Source organism: Danio rerio, chromosome 4 (assembly GCF_052040795.2).
Source record: "Danio rerio strain M-AB ecotype USA chromosome 4, GRCz13ab, whole genome shotgun sequence".
Lineage (NCBI taxonomy): Eukaryota > Metazoa > Chordata > Actinopteri > Cypriniformes > Danionidae > Danio > Danio rerio.
This window is the reverse complement of record NC_141024.2, coordinates 25,447,421-25,470,943: the sequence shown is the minus strand read 5'-3', so window position 1 is coordinate 25,470,943 and position 23,523 is coordinate 25,447,421. Positions and strand designations below refer to the sequence as shown.

The following is a 23,523-nucleotide window of genomic DNA, read 5'->3' as shown; positions in this document are numbered from 1 at the left end:
TATATATATATATATATATATATATATATATATATATATATATATATATATAATTATTTTTTTTATATATATATTTAATATAAATACTGAAATAGTTTATCTGGGAATCCAGCAGTATTTAATCACGAATAGAATATTTAAATGTAAAATAACACTCTATAATCTTCATCATATCAAACGCTCAATATATTGTGCAGCCCTAGCATAAATAATTTATGCTGTATATTTCTATACATAGACATGGAAAAAAAAGTTGGTACCCTTCAGTTTTGTGCATGTCAGTTTCGTTAGTTTAGTTTTTGTTAGTCTTTTTTATTGGTCATTACTTTATAGTTTCAAGTTATTTAAGTGACAACTATGGGTTTTTAGTGTGTAGTGGAAGAGTTTTGTCTATGGCATTGAATATACATACTACATGACTAAGTCTTCTTATCGATCCCATTTTGAAAGAGCAACAAATAATAACTTGTCTTCTAGTTGATTGTTTGGAAAAGTGACAGAAGGTAGATTTTTATTTTCTGACGAATCATCTGTTGAACTGCATCCCAATCATCACAAAAACTGCAGAAGACCTATTGGAACCCTTATGGACCCAAGATTCTCACAAAAATCAGTCAAGTTTGGTGAAGGAAAAATTATGGCTTGGGGTTACATTCAGTATGGGGGTGTGCGAGAGATGGAGTGCAGAGTGGATGGCAACATTAACAGCCTGATAAATCAAGACATTTGTGCTGCCCATTACATTACAAACCACAGGAGAGGGCAAATTCTTCAGCAGGATAGCGTTCCTTCTCATACTTCAGCCTCCACATCAAAGTTCCTGAAAGCAAAAAAGGTCAAGGTGCTCCATGACTGGCCAGCCCAGTCACCAGATATGAACATTATTGAGCATGTCTGGGGTAGGTGGAGGGGGTATTAAAGATTAATCCAAAGAATATTGATGAACACTGGGAGTCCTGCAAGAAGGATTTGTTTGCCATTCCACATGTTTTGTTTAAAAGTTGTTTGAGTCGATGCAGAGATGTATGGATGCAGTCGTCCAAGCTCATGGAAGTCATACACAATATTAATTCTTTTTCCACTGCACCTTGACTTTATATTCTATACGATGTATTATTTCTGTTAAGTGACAAGACTTTTGTCTAAGCAAAGTCAGATCTTACTGTCCTAATTAAAAATGTAGTCATGATCATATTTTATTTTGGTAAATAAAGCATAATCTAGAGGCCTTTGCCTTTTAAATAAGCCACTTCTGATACCAAATGATCAACTAGGAGTCAAGTTTGTTCATTTGTTCTTAAAATTTGGATAGATGACAAGACTTTTGTTAGGCATGGTACATACCTACATTCATACAATACATACACATATATATCCTTCTGTGTCACCTTTGTCTTTGCTAAAAAAAGACCCGTTTACAGCAGTGTGAATGTGTATGCTGGTTCATGCTGCTTAATGCTGGTCTATCTGGTAAAACTAGTTCACCAGTTTTGCTAGTTCAGCTAAGTAAGCTCATCCATGAGGATGAATCAGCAAACCAGCATCCAATGCTCTCAACCAGAACTCAAAACAAGCTGAGAGAGATTTAATGAATATATGTTGCTTAGAAATAATATTTGATGCTTTTAGAATTTTTTGTTTGTATTTGCTGTTCACAATTTAATTAAATAAATAGTTGTTCTTGCTATTTCTTTTAAACTAAATGGGGAAATTATTAGCACTTTCTGAGTTAATTCTACATTTAAAATGATTAAACTTATAGCTGCGATTATCTTTGAAGCATATATACATAAAAGCCATCACGTTGCACTTACTCTCGTGCCTACATTTATTCGAGTAAGGCTTCTCTTTTTCTCGGAACACTTTCTTTATGTCCAGTTTTTCCACACTGACGGCATTTAGAACTCTTAGCATTGCTCAAAATAGCATTCCTGTGCCTTATGATTGCTACCTTTACATCGATAACATGCATACCGCTTTTGATGCATAGTTTTCACTTTATGCACAGCCACTGCATCCTCTGCTTTCCTCAGCTGTGTATCCCGATCAGCTGTTTCCATACTGAGAGCAATTTCAAATGCTTGTGGAAACACAACACTTCATTCAAATTTGCACCAAAATCACATTTGAAGCACATTGTTTGAGTTTGGCAACATACTGGGACACAGTTTCATTAGGCTTTTGCATGCAGTGCTAAAATCGGAAGCGTTCAGCTATTATTAGTAATTTGGGTTCAAAATGTGCTTGCAGAATCTCTACAATTTTTCTTAATGTCTTATCCTTTGGCTTTAAAGGTTAAGCCAAATTTCGCATTAGCCCATTTGTGGAAGCACCAACAGCACTTGGCAATGTTGCCACTTGCTTTGTATCATCCACATCATTACCAATTAGGAATAATTCCACTTGCTCAATATATGCTGACCAGGACTCATTTTCTGGTTTAGAGTCATCCAATCTTTAGATTTGGGCCATATCCAAACAATTTTCCTCATCACCAGTTTGTTATATATTTAGGAGGCAAACACTAAAAAATGCCATCAAGTGTGCTTTTTTTGGGAATATCAACAACGTCATTGCAACAGTGTATTTCATGGCTTAAGTAGTTGTCAAGTTTAACCCAGATCATTACAAACAAACATTATCCCAGTACACCACAAAAAAAGTTCCCTCAGAAGGTCACAGGAGGATTATCATACATGAGAGTAAGTGGTTTGAAAACTGGTAAATTGCGAACTAAACATGAATTCCAGGTCTGCTCTGATTCGAATACAGACTGCATTTATATTAGATTTATCATCATTAACATGCCAAACATACACTATAAATATGCTGGCTTCCACATAAACCCTTTATGTTACCCCAACACAAATTGATTAAGTTAACTTGGTTGTTTTTACATATTTAGGTGGATTGAACATAAAACAATTAAATTGTCCCCCTCCCCCCAAAAAATGGATAGTGTTGATTCAGCATATTTAAATTAGTTTGAAGGAGCAGCAAAAAATCTAGTGTAGAACTTCATGCTTTACAATAAGGTTTTATTACAAACTTGACTAATATGTAAAGTTAAGTTAGCATTTTTCTTCTATATAAATATGTACACATGGGTGCAGGATGTTTTAGTTGGAAACTAATGAAGTCATAACGTCAGACTGGGGACGTGCTGTAACTCTGAGCAGGATATGTAAATTGAACTGAAGGAATTGGTGTTACGCGCAGTCATATCAGTGCAAAGCTCTCTGAAACATGCAAAAAGATGTGTAAAACTCAGTTGAAGGCATGAGACAAATGTAATGCCTTTTTGGCTAAATACATGAATCACTCTGCCAACAGGCCTTTATACGGGTGGCTATAGCATTGCTTTTTAACCCAGAGCTCAGCAGTCCTCGGGCATGTGTGTGTGTGTGTTAGTAGTTTGCCTGTGTTAAAAGCAGATGATTAAGTACTGTCTGCACGCTGGATCAGTGCTGAGCGATTGAAGTGCGATTGTTGATGTCTGGCACTAGCCTGCGGGATGCTAGCACGACGCCTTTTCAGCAGCAACGCCCGCCAGTCGAGGCGAACAATACTGCGTCTTACTCATCCTGCTAAACCTCTCTCTGCGTATATACACACACTTACACACGGAAAATACTCCCATAAACACACGTCCTGTCAGCGCCTTTGCTATATTGTGGTTTTGTGATTATTTCATTGTGCTGTAATATAGGTTAGCATTGTGCATCTGCTTAGCATTGTACACATCTGTGTGTGTGGCAAAGAGCTTAGTAAGTGTTGATTGTGAGTGAAATTATAATATTTGTTATAAAATACAGCTCTGGGGAAGAAAAAAAAAAAGAGAGCAGTCCAAAGTTATTATCTGTTCTGGATTTGGCATTAATATGAAAGTGTTTTGATTATAGGATTGGGATGCTATCACATTTTCTTGTTGCGATTTTATGCTGAAGCTTTTACCATAAAGGAATATACTAAGAATTTTTGTTATTGTACCTATTAAAGTAATCTTTTTTTCAGCTTAAGTCAGTATATTAGTGAACCCTGACCCTAACCTAAAGCATCATTTATTCTCCACATCATCCTGTCCTGCAGGACATTCTAAAGATGTGATGTTTTAGAAACCACAGTTTTTTGCCCAATCTTAGTTCTACCACTTAGCCCTTCCTTTTACCCTAATTCTCTTTAGCTTGAAGAAGTAGGGCCAAAGGCATGGGCTAGATAGCCCTTAAAACAGAGATTTTTTTTCAGGACCACACTCGAAACCAAGAGGTATGAAAAGCATGGCTACACACAGAGATGCACAAATTAGAATTTTTGGTCCCACTTTTTATTAAGTGGCCTTAACTAATATATTCTTACACAGGAATTAATAGTTTGTTACAATGTACTTATTGTGTAAATACATGTATTTACTCTGTACCTATGCTTGATTAAATACATGTATGTAATTACATCTGTAATTAACTTTTGTAATTACGTTTGTAAATACGCTGTTGACCATCCCTTACACCTTAACCCACCCTTAAACTACCCATGCCACCAAATTCTCAAATACATTATAAACACAGTAAGTACATTGTATTTATTTTTGATGTAAGTACATAGTAGTTAAAGACACTTAATAAAAAGTGGGACCGAATTTTTTGTCATTGTTACGAATATTTGTGACAAACAAGCATATGTTTAAGCACATCCATAAAGACATTTGTGTTTTACCGCCATACTTTAAAAAAAGTTAAAAAATTGCATTATAGAAGGTCATATTTTGGTTTTGGGGGTCTTCAACAATGGGCTGATATGCATGCAAAGTCAAAAAACACTTTCATTGTCTTATAATATGCATTTAATTTGACCTAATTATCGCAATGACGCACATATAATTCGTTCAGGGATTCATTTGTTCTTAAATGCCTCCTTAGCACGAAACAAATCTACTCTGATTGGACCGATGACAAAGTTTGTTGTGATTGGTCAACTGCGTTCAGTGTGAGACGGAGATAAATGGCTATGAAGTAGCACACAGAGTATGTGAGAGCCCAATGCAGGAATGGAGTTAAACACCTGCATATTACACTACTCTTAAACCTACAGTAACCCATTGTGAGATCAGTAATGCATTTAAATCAGTAAAGAAAGAAGCATGCGTTGCATTTTAAACATGGTTTGGAAACAATAGATGAATAGCCCCATTAAGGTTTAGCCTGAGAGATACAGTACAAGCACTGATCTATAATAGTAAAGTGATTACAAGCTGTGCGGGGCGCTTAAAACTTAAAACACACAATTAAACACATATTTTGCAAAATACACAAAACGAGGCAACAATTTTAATCACACTTACATGTTATGATCCGGAGGCAGAAGAAACTGGTCCATGTGAACTGCAGTCACTGACAAAGTCCCTGTCAAAGTCTGGCAAAGTCCTATACATAATAGTCTCTCCTTCCTTTGTTAGCAAACGTTTGACGAATCCCCCGTTGCAGCGTAGGTTATTGTATCAAAAATCTGAAAAATTACCAGAACAAACATAGCACTAGGTTGGCTATACTGTGTTTTTGTTGTGAATAGGAAATTTAACCCTTAACTCCCTGCAGCCAAATCTCCATCTGTCAGTAATCGTCATCTTTGAGTTATGATCAGTCCCATGATACCCTATGCTCCGCTGGTGTCTGAAGGAAAAAGCCTGTTTACATTTTACCAGATGTGGTACTACATATTTGGTGATGTACTGTATCAACGTCGATGCATTCAAGCGAAAGATCCAAACTCAACTCAATAAATTTGTTCGACTGAGTCGACTATTTCATTAAAGAATCAATAGTTTTAAACACAGTGCACTTTCAGATTTAACCCTCAGCTGGATGTTTTCATTCATTTAGTGCTGTGTTGCACACAGCATTGAAAGCTCATTTTCAAAAACCCATAATGGGGCTCCAATCCAAAATAATAATAACACTGCCCCACCGCGTATTTGCCAAAAAATGTAATATCAAGGGAAACTCCAATAATTTGTTTCAAAAAGTGAAACTTGTGTGTTATATTAGTTTACTACATACAAAGTGAAATATTTCAAGCCTTCATTTGTTTCAGTTTTAGTGATTATGGATTAAAGGTGAAAAAACTAGTATTTCACTAAATTAGAATATTATGTCCAATAAAAAGAGATCTTGAAAACATGTTAGCCTTCTGAAAAGTGTGTTAATGTACTGTATTATGTCCTTAGTACTTTGTTGGGCCTCCTTTAGCACTAAATACAGCATCAAGGCGGTGTGGCATAGATCAGCAATTAGCCTTTGACACAGTTGAGGTGTTATGGTAGCCCAAGTTGCTTTGATATCGGCCTTCAGCTCATCTGCATTTCAGGATCTCTGTTCCCTTTCTCTTGACAATTGTCCATAGATTTTCAGTGGGGTTAAGGTCAGGCGAGTTTCCTGGCCAATTAATAACATGGATACCATGGTCCTAAAAACCAGGTACTGGTAGCTTTCGCACTGTGTGCAGGTCCCAAATCCTGCTGGAAAATAAAATCATAAACTCCAAAATGCTTGTCAGCAGCAGGAAGCACGAAGTTCTCTGATGCCCTGGTATAGAGCTGAGTTGACTGTAGACTTCATAAAAGACAATTGACCCACGCTAGCATATGATATGGCTCTCTGAACCACTACTGACTGTCGAGCTTCACACTGTACATTAAGCAGCTTCACTTTTGTGTCTCTCCACTCTTCCTCCAGACTCTGGGATCTTGATTTCAAAATGAAATACAAAATTTGCTTTCATCTGAAAAGAGAACTTGAGACCACTGTGCAACAGAGCAGTACTTTTTTCTCTTTAACCCAGCACAGACGCTTTTAACATTGTTTTTGGTTCAGGGGTGGCTTGATGCATGGAAATCTACAGTTGTAGACCATGTCATGCAGACGTCTGTATGTGGTGTGGTACAGTATGTGAAAATGAATACCCTGTCAGAAAAGTCTATTGGCTGGGAATTACAGTGTCTTTTTAAAGTGTCTGATTGGTATAATGTTAATGTTGTTTTTGTGTGTTTACATGATGTATATGGCGATGGTGTAAGTGCACAGAACAGTTATGAGTTTATTGCCACGTTACATCGTTATGAAAACATGATATATGCCTTCAGTAATTTCCTAAAGATAAATAACAAAAAATAACGCAACTGGAATAACTACAGCAGTTTTCCATCGGCGTTGACATATGATGACGAGTGCAGGTGCTGTAGTGGTGTCCCATTTCTTAGGGGTAAAATTTAAAATCCTTCCCCTTCACACTCCGTTTCAAGAGCTATTGGGCAGGGGTATGAGAAAATAAAACTGAGATTGGGCCTTGGATAAATAAGACCAAAAAAGGTCTCTAAATTTGGTCTTCACGTGATCAACTGTTATAAAAACCATTGACAAAGTAACTTGCTTCTGTATTTGTGATGATTCTCTTTAGCAAAGTGGATATTTTTCAAATTACAGCCTTACTGCTGTTTGATTGGATGACTAATATCAAATATGATGGAGAGCTGGTTTTAAATTTGGTTAATGCTCTGTAAGCATTCATTCATTCATTTTCTTTCCGGCTTAGTCCCTTTATTAATCTAGGGTTGCCACAGTGGAATGAACCACCAACTTATCCAGCGTGTTTTTTCGCAGTGGATTTCCTTCCAGCCGCAACCCATCACTGGGAAACATCCATTCAGACTTGTACACTACGGACAATTTAGCTTACCCAATTCACCTATACCACGTCTTTGGACTTGTGGGGTAAACCAGAACAGCCGGGGGAAACCCACGTGAACACGGGGAGAACATGCAAACTTCACACAGAAATGCCAACTGACCCAGCCGAGGCTAGAACCAACGACCTTCTTGCTGTGAAGCGACAGCACTACCTACTGCGTCACTGCGTCGCCTGCTCTGTAAGCAAAAATAAACAAATAAAGAAATTTAACCTGATATTTGATGTCCATTGTGCAATGGACGCAGTGTTCGAAAGGGTTAAAATTCTAATGTAGCATCCACTCAGACAGCACATAGACACATTTAGACACACCATATATATGTACAATGTTGTCAAACATTAGATTGTCCTTTCACTCAACCTCAGCGTGTTTGGCCTTATCTGTAACAGCCGTATGACCTTTCACCTTTGACTCAACCCTACCTGCACATGAACATCGATCAATTTCACCCTTTCCTATCCTGCTATCATCTCACGCCCATCACTTTCTCTTCTCATTTACATTTCACACCCCTCATTGAATATTTAGACTGACATACTGCTCGTACTAGTTTGCCAGCAAACGCTTATTGTAAAAATGTGCTATACTGCATTAAGTAGATCAAATGAACATTGTGAACATGTAAACATCATATTTAATTCCATTTTGCACAAAAAAACATTTAGAGTAAACAATTATTCAATTGATTTCTTGGACTTACAGGTACAATATGTATTTTTTTTGCCACCAGAGTGTGTTCACAACAAACAAATGCACATTTTAGATGATGGTATGACTTAGTGTGGCATCATGGGAGTTGTCATCTTCATTACACCCAATTACATCCATTTTTTACTTTAAGTTTTAAATACTTTAGCTTAGGATGTAATAGGTGTAATGAAGATACCAATTCCCATGATTCCACACTCATGCCATGCCATCATCAAAATATGCTTTTGTTTGTTGTGAATATGCACCCTTATATGGCGAAAATTACATATTGTACCTTTACATCCAAGAAATCCTGAGCTAAAGTATTCAAAACTTAACAAGGCAAAAAATAAAAATAAAAAATAAAAATAATATGATCCCACACTGTTTTACCATGCTAATTACATAAGGCTTATGTTATAATGATGCTTTGGAAAGTGTAATTGAACACAACATATAATCACATCTTTTGGTGTTTACTGTTTTCTGTAAAATGAAACTGGACATTCAGGGTGTGTGACATCATTAGCATGGCCATACAGGACAAAGTTTGTGTCACTAGCTAAAACTGCTGGATTTTAAGATTCTTTAAAAATTTGCGATAATTGAAGTTCATAAGTCAGCAAAATATATAACACTGTTCTAGTGGATTTTGGATAATGTAATGAAAAGAAATTCATACATATTCAGTCATGTTTATTTCTATAGCACTTTTATAATGTATATTGCATCAAAGCAGCTTAACATAGAAGTTTTAGTGAATTGAAACTGTCAATCCAGTTTTTAGAGATGAATTTCAGTTTAGATCAGTTCAGTGTGGTTTAAGTTTGACTACTGAAAATCCAAACGCTAAAGAGCAAATCCATGAATGCGCAGCTCCACTAGTCCCAAACCAAGCAAGACAGTGCTAATAATGGCACGGAACAACTTTCACCAAATGATTTAAAGTGAAGGAAAAAAAAAAAAAAAAAAAAAAAAAAAAAAATATATATATATATATATATATATATATATATATATATATATATATATTGTGACATTGATACATGATACTTTTATGATGACTCTTGGATCTATCTTTGTTGACCAACTGACATTCAAAGTACACATTCCAAGGACAGTACTACCAAGGGTTTTTGCTTTGAATAACATTGAAAAAGAGAACAGGCCTTTCCTGAAGAATCAGTTATAAAGCTTCTTAGGCCTTGCTGTTTCTAAGCATGACTATTGCATTTTTCTTCTTGCTGGTCTTTCATTATATACAGTCAGGCCCTCTACAAATGTTTCAAAATGCTGCATCACAACTGGTCTTCTGTAAACCAATGAGAGCCCACATCACACCTCTGTTTATCTCTATGGTGGCAGCTTACATCACGTTCAAGGTCTTTTGCAAACAGAATGTTTATCCTTCTACTTCCACTTCAGCTTATGAGTCTACATCCATTTAAAATCCATTTGCAGTCATTAAGGATACCGTAGTTCACCAAAAAATAGCAATTCTGTCATTTACTCATCTCTCACTTGTTTGCTTTTTACATTTGATGAACACAAATTCACACAAAGATTTTAAAATAATTTTGTAAACCGATAAAACCGATTGTAAACTGAATTCCCAATGTTCTTCAAATATTTTCTTTTGTTTTCAACACGGAAATTCTTAAAGTTTTAAAATTACTTAAGGGCGAGGAAATAGTAATGAAATCATTGTTAATAAATTAACAATAATTAATTGTTAATAAATTTTCATTTATTAATCTATTAGAATTCTAAATAAGACATTAAAATAATTATTAAGATGTTTCAATGAGTTGCTGTTAGAATATGACATTTTTATGCTTCTGTTTAACTCATACATAAATCAATTAATGGCACACATCATTTCATCCCTAAAGAAGTTGATCTATCAAAATGCAGTTCAGCTAGGCTTTGGTACCAGGTTTGTGTGTTTAATTTTAAATTAAAATTTAAACCTTCAAGTGCAGTTATTTTTTAATTAATTAATTAATTAAATTTATTTATTTATTGTCATCCTTTACACACAAACAAACAGTGGATAATACAATTTCTTGCTCAAAGCCACTCTTGTTTACCATCATCATCTTTTGAGCATTGTTATATATTTTTTCCTATTGTAAAATATGGTAAAGTCTTACACGATTATAAAAAGTATGATTATTATGTGTATTTGTCTATACTTCTTCAATAATTTGACTAAAAATTTGAGTGTCATTAGCCAGATCAAGGTGAGAAAAAAAATCTGTTTACATGATTCATATTCAAAATATCAACTTAATGGGGTTAAAATCAAATTATTGTTGTCTGTGTCAACAAACTAAGTGCCTCATAAAGTTGGTTATATTATTCATAAGAAAAAAAGTAAAGCATGTGTGTAATCATGCACATAGCTTTTGATGTTGATTCAGGTAATGTGTGTTGTGAGATGGTTGCGTTGATATGAATACATTTGTATGAACAACTGCTCAAATTGAACAGTAATATAAATCTTCACACCTCGGGTGCTTTAAATGTTACAGCCATAACACGCTGATAGAGATAAACAAGCACAAACCTGTGTAAATCATTCACACTCTTTAAGCTTTCCAAGTTTTATCTCAGGTCCATGACTTTCAGGCCATTTCTCATCACACGCACACATGAACACTATTTGGAATACTGTTTCATTCTATACTTGTTTTATGAAAAATTATGCTTTATGCAACAATTCAAATTTGAAAAGCTTTCATGTTTGTTACAGTATGACATTTAAGTGTATTGATTATAAAAAGTCATGTCCATCTTGCTAATGAAACAACTTGTATTGTTAATTATGTTTCCCAGTTCAGAACTGTAAAAAAAAAAAATAAAAATAAAAAAAAAATGGTAAATTGATAGTAAAAAAATTGCATTTAGTATTTTACTGTTACATATGGGGTATTTATAAATTTTTAGTTATGCATTTCATGTATTTATAAAATAGTAATTCATGAAAGTTTGGACAATTATTAACATATATTGTACCTTTGTTATGCTCTACTATAATTTCATACTTGCTGTAATGTCAGAATTACGAAAGTCAATTTACAGTTATTCACCTTGTATGGTGATAAAATATTTTTCCAACATTTTTGACATCATAAGGGTCTAAGTCAAGATTTGCATCCATATGTATCAAAATAAATAAATACATAAGAATAGGAACAATAGGAGTATATACACATGCATGTTAAATGAAAGTTTAATTTTGGCAGATTTAATTTAAATAAATAAATAGTAAGACTTTAGAATAATGATCTGTTAGTTATTTAATGCATTTACTAGCATTATATGAATAACCTTGTTTAGCATTTATTGATATATTCAAACTTATCTTATGCATTATTAAAATCTAAAGTTGCGCTTGTTAACAATAGTAATTTCACTGTTAACATAAACTAATGTTATTTAACTTAAATAAAGTTACCCGATGTTAACAAAGATGTAATAAATTTATTACTAATTGTTTGTTCATGTTAGCAAAATCAACAAATTAACGAATGGACCATTATTTTAAAGTGTTACCAAATAAATAAAGAAATGAATGAATGAATGAATAATTGAATGAATGAATGAATGAATACATAAATAAATAAATAAATAAATAAATAAATAACACTTTAGAATAATGGTCCATTAGTTAATGTTAAAACATTTATTATCATTAACTAAGTATGAAAAACCTTGTTAAGCATTTATTAATCATAGTTCAACATTAACTAATGCATTATTAAAATTGAATTGTCATATTTAGATTTATCTAAAGTTGTGCTTTTTTAACATTAGTTAATTCACTGTGAGTTAACATAAACTAATGTTATTTAACTTAAATAAAGTTACCTAATGTTAACAAAGATGTAATAAATGTATTACTAATTGTTTGTTCATGTTAGTAAATTTAACTAATTAAAAAATGGACCATTTTAACAAATTAACTAATTAACGAATGGACCAAGTGTTACCAAATAAATAAAGAAATGAATTAATGAATGAATGAATGAATGAATGAACACACAAACAAACAAATAAATAAATATATAATTAAATAAATAATTAAATAAATAACACTTTAGAATAATAGTCCATTAGTTTGTTAATTTATTAACATTAACTAAGTATAAATAACCTTGTTAGGCATTTATTAATCATAGTTCAACATTAACTAATGCATTATTAAAATCGAATTGACATATTTAGATTTATCTAAAATCTAAAGTTGCTCTTGTCAACATTAGTTAATGCACTGAGTTAACATGAACTTATGTTATTTAACTGAAATAAAGTTACACGATGTTAACATAGATAAGTGTATTACTAATTGTTTGTTTATGTTAGTAAATTTATTAACTAACATTAACTAATGGACCATTATTTTAAAGTGTTATCAAATAAATAAATAAATAAATAAATAAATAAATAAATAAATAAATAAATAAATAAATAAATAAATACACAAAGGTTAATAAAAATAAATTTAGCCTTTTTTGTATATATATATTTTTTAATTCGGAACTCGTTGATTTGTAAAATATTGGAAATATCAAAGCATAAATATTTAAAATGACAAATAAAAAATTAATAAAATCTTGCATATAACTTTTTAATATGGCATCAGATGCCTCTAATTCTAAATGTGTTATATTAGTTAGTGTCCTTTAAAAATTGTGTAAAATGTTTGATTTTTATTTATTGAAATTTTAAAAAAGGCTTGTCTTAAAATGCAGTCAATAGTAATTGTAGCTTACCAAATGAAAAATAAATAAATAAATAAATAAATAAATAAATAAATAAATAAATAAATAAAAATCTGTATCGTTTGGATGCTAAAATAACGACTTCCGTCTTTGACCCAGGAACAAATCAGTTACATCATTCAATTTAAATATGATGTATTGAATTATTATTCTCAACACTGCATTCATATTATTTTAAAATTCTTAACTTTTTTTTGACGAATAACAGAATGCTTTAATTATTAGCACAAAACAGCGTAACATATTGCTAAAACGTAAATCAACCCAAATTGCTTGCCAAATTTATTTCCCTCCTAATTGGATTTTTTGTCTATATTAAAAGTGCAATCCATCAAATCAGATATCTGATCTAACCTGTTCAAGAACAATTAAATGTATAAACAACCACTTGCCCTGAGAATGTGTGTACATATGCATATAAACATTTTCCTTCAACCTTGGATTTGCATCTCTCTTAAGTAAATTGCGGAAATACATCAGTCAGTCGTTTTTATGACAGAAGCATCTGATAACAAGCTTTACCCTTTATAATGTTTACCAGGATACACACACACAAACACACACACACACACACACACACACACACACACACACACACACACACACACACACACACACACACACACACACACAGACACACTGTGTGCTTATGGAATTGGGGAGATTCCTGCCTCGATCTGCCTAATTGTGTCCATAAATCTTTATTTGAGAGAACGTCATATGATGTGAACGAGGTTTAGTGAAAGTAATAATTTCCTAGAGGGCTTCTCTTCATGTTTCAACTTCGATTTGAGGCAAAAGACATGTATAGATGAGGGCTGTCAGTTGATTTCAAAATATAATCAAATTAATTACGATAATTGATCAATTAAATTTATCAATATGGGCTGGGAAATCCCCCAATTAAAAGATGATTCAACGATTGACATTGTGTAATTGTGGGAGGTGAATACCTGACAATGAGAACATGGAAAAATACGTGCAAAAGGATTGGATGTGATGGAAAAAATTCCATTATAATGTCAAATGTTTTTTAAATTGTGTTTCAAAGCATTTTGTGATGGAATTTGATTATTTATTTATTTTTTGCATTTTTGAATATGTACAGTAGTATACAACCATTTTCCTATTTTATTTATTTATTTTTATTAATTACTTGAATATATTTATTCATTTTTGTATTATTTAGCTGACCGATTCTTGAGACATGGGACAAAACATGTTCAGAAACTTGACAGTATTAGGTTAAAACAATCACTTGTAATCATCATGAGGAAATGATAAGGATGTATTTAAACCAACTGTTCTGTTTCCTTAATTTTTACTTTATCATAATTATATGGAATTTATGTTACTCTTCTTGCTACATCTAAAACAAATCCATCATTTAAATGCAATTGAATTAATAAAAATACAATTTTATTACCACTAAATGTTTAATATGAAAGTAAGGCTGTTTCATTAATACATACATAACGCAAAAATACTTTTGCTGCTTGTTAAAACTAATTAGTAAAACAATTTTTGAAACAATGCAATAAATACTAAGTTTGTTTTGAGACAACATAATTGTTTTTTGTTCAATTCAGTTTAATTCGTATAAACGATTAAATTAGCTTAATTGATTTGTGTTGGGTGAACAAGAAGAATTTGCGTGGTACCCAGCATTTTTACAGTGATGTTTCATAAGATTCTAAAGGTGTCACTATTTTGTCAACTTCATCAAACAATTTTTAAAATGTAATAAATTACTCAATATTATGGGCAGCTACTGTACAGGACCCCTGTACCACAGTCCAGGTTAGATTTATTTTTATAGTTTTAGAATATTTTAAATAGTAAAAAATGCTGTCACAATTACACTGAAAAGAATTGCTTGCAAAATTGCTTTTAAATTGAAATTAAAGTTTGTAATGTTTAACTTAGTTTGTTTCTTTAAATTCAGAACAAATAAATTGTTTAAAACCTCCTAAAAAAAATTAAATCCAAGGACTTATTTTTCAATATTTTTTTTCAGTGTATGATGTAAATTTGATGTAAATAAAGTCATTTTTTTTTTTTTACATTTTTAGATGATTTCTTTTAATAAGTGAAGCAGTTAAAAGCATCTAGCATCAACAGAAAAAACTAAAGGACTACATAAACAGATTTTTTTATATATATTTAGAGGGATGTGTGTGCTTTTGTGCATTCTCTTATACGTTTACCTTGATAAATAACTTTTAGGCAAACAAAACCAACTATCTAACTATCTAACTAAATACCTATCTTTAAAACCAAACCATCAAAACCAATTTAAACCACATTTGTGTAGTAAGTTCTTATTTTCTTCTTGTAAATCTATATTTTTAAAAATAAACAATAACAATCACAACGATCATCATCAAAATAATACTAAACATCACCCTGATAAATAAAACTGATAAAAAGTGTTGGCTTTTCAGTGTATTGCACATTGCACAGCTTATTGCAGTACTCTTTTTCTATTCCAAACAATTCTATGACAATCCCATAAATGTTCAATTTCTTTCAATTGTGTTCTTTTCAGCAGCTGTTGAATGAATGCAAGAATGAACCTCATTTGTGCTTCTGTGCACACTACAATTGCCTTGAATCAATCCCTTATTACAAAACGCACTGATTAGTTGCTTTATTTTGATTATTTTAAATAAAACGAAGCAAATGAATACATCCCACTGACAACCCTAATACAGATGCAAAGTTCCAGGTAAAAACCGTCACAAATAACACCAGAAGCATACACACACATATACACACATACTGTAACCTCACAAACAAATGCTAACAAAGACCATAATCCGGTTAAAACTGACAGATATAATTTATTTTCTACCGCCGGCTAATAGTTTATGCCACACTATCTCATGCGCTACGTCGAAATTCTTTCAGTTCGGGATTGTTTGAACAACAACGGCGTGGTTATCCTTTTTTCTGAGCGGATGACTGCACGGTGACAGTGAATGATGTGTTTTCTCTATTTTTTTTTCCTCCTTTCTGCGGGATTTCTTTTAAACAAACATGTGAAGGCCTTTGTGTCAGGCTGTCTGTATTTTGGCGTTTCAAAACGTTCTTGTGAGCCGCCCGTGTTAATAATCACCTTGACTTCCATCAGGCTTTAACATGAAACAATACATCCACGCTGCCTTGAACCGCACTTCAATGAGCTTAAAGCCATACGGCCTTCCCCAACACCCAAAAAACACACACTTTCATGCAAATATTGCGTCTTTGTACTCGTCAATATGAAAGGTGTTATTAAATCTTATTTTGCATTATTCTGGTTTGAGGGATAAATCTATCAAAGAAGCTGGAAATTCAATAAGTTATGTATATTTCGTTTTGTGGGTATGTGTGTGTTGTTTTTATTTATTTGAACGTTTTTTTAATTAAGTGGCGTCAGTAGATGGGAGACAGGGAAAATGACAGTGACGTTTGGGAAGTGTGTAAATGTGTGCTTTGGGAAGTGTGTAAATGTGTGCTGTCTTAATGTGAAGTGATTTGTGGGTAAAGATGCTGAAAATGAGGCCAGTTTGTGCCATTGGTGAGGTTTTGATTTAAGCCTCACAAGTCAAATCAAGGGTGGCATGGTGGCTTAGTGGTTAGCGCTGTCGCCTTACAGCAAGAAGGTTGCTGGTTTGACTCCCGACACAATCTGTGTGATTTCTGTGTTGTCACCCTGTTGGCATTGGCATGGCTCAGGGTGCCCCTGTTTCTCCCACAGTCCAAAGACATGCGCTATATGTTAATTGAATAGACTCAATTGGCTGTATTGTGTGTGCATGGGAATGAGTGTATGGGTATTTCCCAATACTGGGTTGCTTTAGAGTTTGCTGCATAAAAAAATATGCTGAAATAGTTGGAGGTTCATTCTACTCTGGCGACCTCTGAAATAGATACTATGCTGGAGGAAATTTAATGATTGAATGAGTTTAAGTCCAGGGGCCGAGACTCTTGTGGGCGGTTCTAAGGAATAGGAGGACTCGATGATGTCACTGTGAAAAAAAATGGTTTTCAAAGCAGGTGAAGTTAATACATTTTATGTATTATTATTAAATCTTAAGTTATACAGATATTAGTAAAGGATAATGTTTTTTTTCATTTTAAGGATTTTAAACCTTTAAATACAGTTTGTTTGCATAAAAATCTAAAAAAAAAAAAAGGCTTGGTCAGTGCGAGTGTCCATATTTTTTGCTTTGCTCTGTAAAATCAAAAGAAGTGACTATTTATAGTTGTGTAAGTCAAGGGGCGGAGACTCTTGATGGGCGGGGCTAATCAATAAGAGGTCTCCATAATGTCACTACTTTATGAAAGTTGTTTTAGCAGATTATTACTTACGTCAATATAAAATGCACAGTTTAAATAAATAGGGATTTTTTTCTTACTCTGCACTTTCCACTTTGTAATTAAATTAATTAATTTTAAACATTTTAATTCTTTAAATACATTTTGTTTTTGTAATGCCACTGCTTATACACAGGGTGTGAATCTACACTTCAATTTGATATCTCGGTGCAATGACGATGCTTTTCCATCCACAATTAGATTTTTTTCTTAACAACACAAGAATTCTTTTATTACATTTTTTTTTTATATATTTATATTTATACAGTATATTATTTGTAATACAGTTTTGTCCTTTAATACAAGCAGTTGGATATATGAACTGTAACTTTAATTTTACTTGCTAAAAAAGTAAGCACTCTTTTTGAATGTTTCATACAAAACTGAAATACAATCACAGAAGACAACATAAGTATTTATAGCACATAAATGAAAGTAAATATTATTCCACTTGCTTTTTGATTATTGCCAAGTGTGTTCTTACATTCATATGATTGGTCATTTTAGTTTACACGCTTAACAGAAAGGGCTGTGATTGGCTCTAAAACTGTCAGTGCTGTTCACCAATGAGTGACACTGACACTGAAAAATGCACAATACCAGTCTGTTTGCACGTAATAAAGTGCACATTATGCAGCTATCACAGCTGATCCATGATAGATGCAGTGGAGAAAAATCGCTCTAAGGACACATGTCAGCATCCACAAGTATTATTTTTATAGTGATAGAGGAAATGTTCGACCTTACAAACATGTCAGCAGTTCGAAGACACCCAAAAATTAAACTCCTTGAAAACTGAGACATTATGCACGCACATACAGTATTAGGTGTTTAGTAGAGTGTAGATAAAAGTAAAGCAGAAACAAACATACACAAAAATGGGGGAGTACATGGTAATGTTGTTGCTCAAGTGTTTAATAAAGCCTTATCAGCAAAGTGTGAATTTACTTCACATTACAATCAAAAGCAGAGTCAGTTCTTACACACACAATAAATTATAAACAAACATGAGCGTCGAGCTACTAACGACAAGTTGTCACTTCTCTAAAGGTAGCTGAAAAAAAAAACTCATCTAAACGTGAAACTTTTTCTCAACTTTTCTTTTTTTGGCTGCATTGTTGTTGTGTAAACACCGATCACATGGAACAAACATTTACGTTCCAAAAACATGAGGCACACCACACTGCCTTTTTTGTTGACAAGAAAAAGAGAAGCGCGGTGCGCTTTTTTATGTGGCTAGGCAATAACTGTATCAGCTGGGTATTGTGCAATGCTGTTGATATTAAAATAATTTTAAAATGTAAAAATATTGTGATATTTAAGGTTTGTGAGTCATACAGCACAGTACAACTCAAAACAGCAACAACAAGTCTCTCCTCCATCTTCAAAATTCTCTGTAGTTGTCTTGACAACACAAACACTGCAGTTTGACGTAACACACCTTTTTTGCTCAGTGTTGACTTTTTTTAACTGCGAGTACACTCCGCACAAGGGTAAAAATGGGAGGTGTGCAGGGCGCATAAGCAGTGTACACAACACTTTACCGTTAGTAAATCATTCAAAAAAGGCGCCTCAACGCAAAAATCGCATTTGGTGGGATCGGACCCTTAGGCTGTTTTCACAGTTTTCATGTTTAGTTTGATTGAAACTAAGTCTGATTGCTGTGTTAGTTGGGTTTAGTTTAAAAAGTGTTAAGACTGCCAACCGAACCCTGCTTTACACCAAAAATACAAACAGCACAGCTGAAGAAAAAGGATTTTGGTTTGTTTCTTCTAAATAAATACTGATGCAGTTTAACTGAAATGCGAATGTAACACAGACCAAAGACAACTAAATGACAAAATCAGAACATGTCAAGATGCAACATACACTGTTAAAAATGCTGGCTTTAAGTTACCTAATTGTTTTTACAAATTTAAGCAGATTAAACATGAAACAATTAAGCTGTCCCCAAAAAAACCTTCAACAAGAAGGAAAAGTTATTTTTAAAGTGTACGGTAAGCATACCTGTTTTCTGTTTTCCTTATAGTAACAATGTTTAAATTCAATAAAAGGAGTCATTATTATTTTTCTGTAATCTCCCCTTCCTCCTCTCAACTTCAGAATGTCTTAAAAGTGTGAACACAATCTTAAAGATGCTTTTGCCCTCAAACATTTGTCCCTAAATGATTACATAATCTTACTTTTGTAGACATTTTCCGCTTTCTTTACTACGTTTAAATAGTATAATCTCCTTTTTTATAGCCTTTACCCCATGAATGAACTCAGCAAGCCTAGAATATCTCAGAACAATATAAAGTCTTTGACTCGGTCTGCCAGTTAGTTAGTGTTAGTTAAGTGATTCAGGTTAGTTAAGTGAGTCTGTAGTGAAAATAGGAACCCTGTCAACACCTGAAAGCGAACGAATCTTCCGACTCAATCTCCGAAAGCAGCCGCACAAGTAAGGTCTTACGCTTTCAATGAAAATGTCCATCAGGGATTACACACACACTTGCATATATACACAGACACAGACACACACACTTATGCTCTGTTCTCTAAGTGTGGCCTTGGCATTTACAAAGAGCTTACAAATCCTGCTTTTGCCTGCAGGCAACCGAGCTCAGTGTTACACAAGTACTCTATTCTTTCTCTCTCGTGCACAGTCTGTGTGTGTCTCATTTTGTGCATACATATATTTGCATGTTACAGTTCCAATTACAGTTTGTTTTATTCTATTTACATGTGATTGTGCTTGTCGTTTTAAGCTTGTCGTTCTTTAAATTGCATCCAGAAATGGTTGGGTTTATTGAAGTTGTGGTGTATTTAACAATTCTGAAGGGAACTTGTGGGACTTTATATTATCTAAATGATGTCTCTTTATGAAATGTAAAGGGAAAAAACTACATTTATTTACGGTATTAAAAAACAAAATTTCACATTTAGGACTGCGGTTGCTGCCATTATTTACCAATGACGAAATTAGATTGCTTTCGCTCTGGCACTCCATTGGTTTCTGTTTCTCCATTGGTTTCTGTCTACAGCACAACTGAGGATACAAAATAACGCATTGAGGCCTAATTGTGTGGCTTTATCACACAAAGCAAATAAATGTTTTTTAAAGTGTCAAAATTGAAGATTTGAATAACTTTCTTTATTTAAAAAAGAGGCAGTTGTTTAACTATTATTAAGCAGTTATCACTTTCTGTTTTGGGCCTGAAAAGCACTTTTCTGAGCGAGACCTGCTCTGCTGAAATGAGCAGAATGAGCCGTTTTGTCTCAAATCCCCTGGTTTTCACTTGCAACTTGTTAAAACATGTTTACAACTGCTTTTCTTTTTTATCGTTATTTGTTATTGTTCAAATAACAATGATCCTTAAAAATGCCTTTTTAGAGGCTTATTTGAACATGTACAGTACAGACAACAGCAGTCTAAACAACAGAACGTTGATGCTTTATTTAACTGCCGTGCTTCTGTGAGATGAGTTATACATACATTCATAAATGTATTTATTAATTTTTCTCCAGCTTAGTACCTTATTTATCAGGGGTTGCTACAGGGGAATGAACCACCAAATACTGCAGCAAATGTTTTTTGCAGTGGATACCCTTCCAGCTGCAACCCAGTACTGGAACACACACACTCCCACTACGGCTAATTTTGTTTACCTAATTAACCTATAGCACATGTCTTTGGACCATGGGGGAAACTGGAACATCCTGAGGAAATATACGCGAAAACGGGAAAAAAATGTAAACTCCACACAGACATGCCAACTGACCCAGCCGGGACTCGAACCACTGACATTTTTTCTGTAATGTGACAGTGCTAACCACTGAGCAACCGTGCCGCCCTACATCCATATATACCGTACAAAATTACCAAGACCTATTAGGACTAATTCTACAATATTCTGGTAATCAGAAATTTTTTTGTCATAACTGAAAGGTTCATCTCTTTGTTCTTCATCTGGTCAACCTGCTGTCCGAGAGTTTCAGTCACTTACAAAGCCAGTAGGTGAAAGCAGTTAGTGTCTGTCAGTTAATTACATATTTAATGAAACTACCCTCATTGTATGATTAACACCATAATGGAGGAATCTAAAAATGTTCACTAATTTTGTTCAGTGTTGTTTTTCAAATATCTAATTTAAGTTTGTTATACTGGGCTCACTGGGTTGTGGCTGGAAGGGCATCCACTGCATAAAAAAGTGGGCTGGAATAGTAATAATAAGGGACTAAGCCGAAGGAAAATGAAGCATTCAGAATTTATGAAATATAAAATCTGCTTAAAAATATATGAATATTTAAAATATGCTTAAAAAGTGGAGTGAAAAGTTTCTTCTGTTTTTCTTTTTCTTTTCTAGGCATTCTTAAACTATAAGTTGATAGACATAAAATGCACACATCATATAAACAGAAGTCAAAAGAATGATGATTATAATAATACTAACTAAACATTGCATTTTACAGAATGTCCAGAATCAAGCTGTTAATCCTGTTGATTTCACATTTAGCTTTAGTCAGTTTTTATGTATGTATTAGATGGGTGCAAATGCTATCTGTCATAAAATTAAAGATTTAAAATATCTTGTGATTAGAATTGCACTTGGAATTAAGATTTAATTTCACTAAATGCCTTTTCTTAAGTTAATGACATGAGAATACGCTAAACCACTAATCTATTTTAGTTCAGTCTTTATTTCTATAGCGGTTTTGCAATGTAAAATAAACTATATTTGTTTAGTGCACTAAACTTTATCACCATTTAAAGATCTTTCCTTGAATAAAACAAATGGAGAAAGTCAGTGTCAAAAACGCTACTGCAATCAAGTAATGCTTTCATATAGTAGAATTAAGCATATCTTGCATTATGGCGTATTCGCTATGTTCACAACAGCATTAGGGAAGGATACAAGTCTATTTTCCATGAAGATGTTGCAGCGATGTCAAGAAAGCTACACATCCGGCAAAATCCACAGCCATATCACCCTGCAGCCCAAGACCAGTTACTCACTGAAGCTAAGCAGGGCTGAGCCTGGTCAGTACCTAGATGGGAGACCACTTGGGAAAACCAGGTTGCTGTTTGAAGTGGTGTTAGTGAGGCCAGCTTAATCTGTGCTCTGCGTGAGTCCTAATGCCCCAGTAAAAGTTAAGGGGACACTACATTATCAGTGGCCGCCGTCTTTCAGATGACACGTTAAACCGAGGTCCTGACTCTGTGGTCATTGAAAAAATCCCATGGCACTTTTTGTAAAAAGTAGGGGTATAACCCCAGTGTCCTGGCCAAAGTCCTTCTATCGGCCCTCCCAATCATCCTCATCCACCGAATTGGCTCTATCACTGTCTCTCCACTCCACCAATAGTTGGTGTGTGGTGAGCGCACTGGCGCCATTGTCTTGTGGCTGCCGTCGCATCATCCAAGTAGATGCTGCAAACTGGTGGGGGTGTGGAGAGACCCCCCCTCATGACTGTGAAGCGCTTTGGGTGTATTACCATACACAACAATTGTGCTATATAAATACACATTACACATTACAAAATCACAATTATTTATTGCTTATTATTATTGTTTGCATCTTATTGCTACTACTACTACTACTACTAATAATAATAATAATGAAAATATAATATTTTACTATTTTATACCTCACATTTATAAAATTGTAGGCTGTTGTGTAATGTTTACTTTTCTGAGTTATTCTGAGACTTTCTTTATAGAGAACAGGCTCTTCGTTATTCTCTATGACAACTGGACTACACTATGTCCTTTGTTTTTGTTTCTTGTTCCACAGAACTTTAAATTTAGTGTCAGTGCAACATTGCCAAATGCTGTGGGAAACACTTTTAAAGTATTTGTTAACCCCCCACCTCCTCCAACATGTATATACAATAACATACAGATCGCCATTACCGGAACTGAAAGTAATGTAAATTCGTTTACAAAGAACAAATTGATGAATG

At 33.7% G+C, this 23,523-nt stretch overlaps 1 protein-coding gene across 3 annotated transcripts in view; it reads left to right on the top strand.

Moving 5' to 3' along the window:
• The window catches only part of LOC147844732 (uncharacterized), a 731,371-nt gene that overhangs the window by 177,894 nt on the left and 529,954 nt on the right, over positions 1-23,523 (top strand). The gene's annotated exons all lie outside the window — the stretch shown is intronic.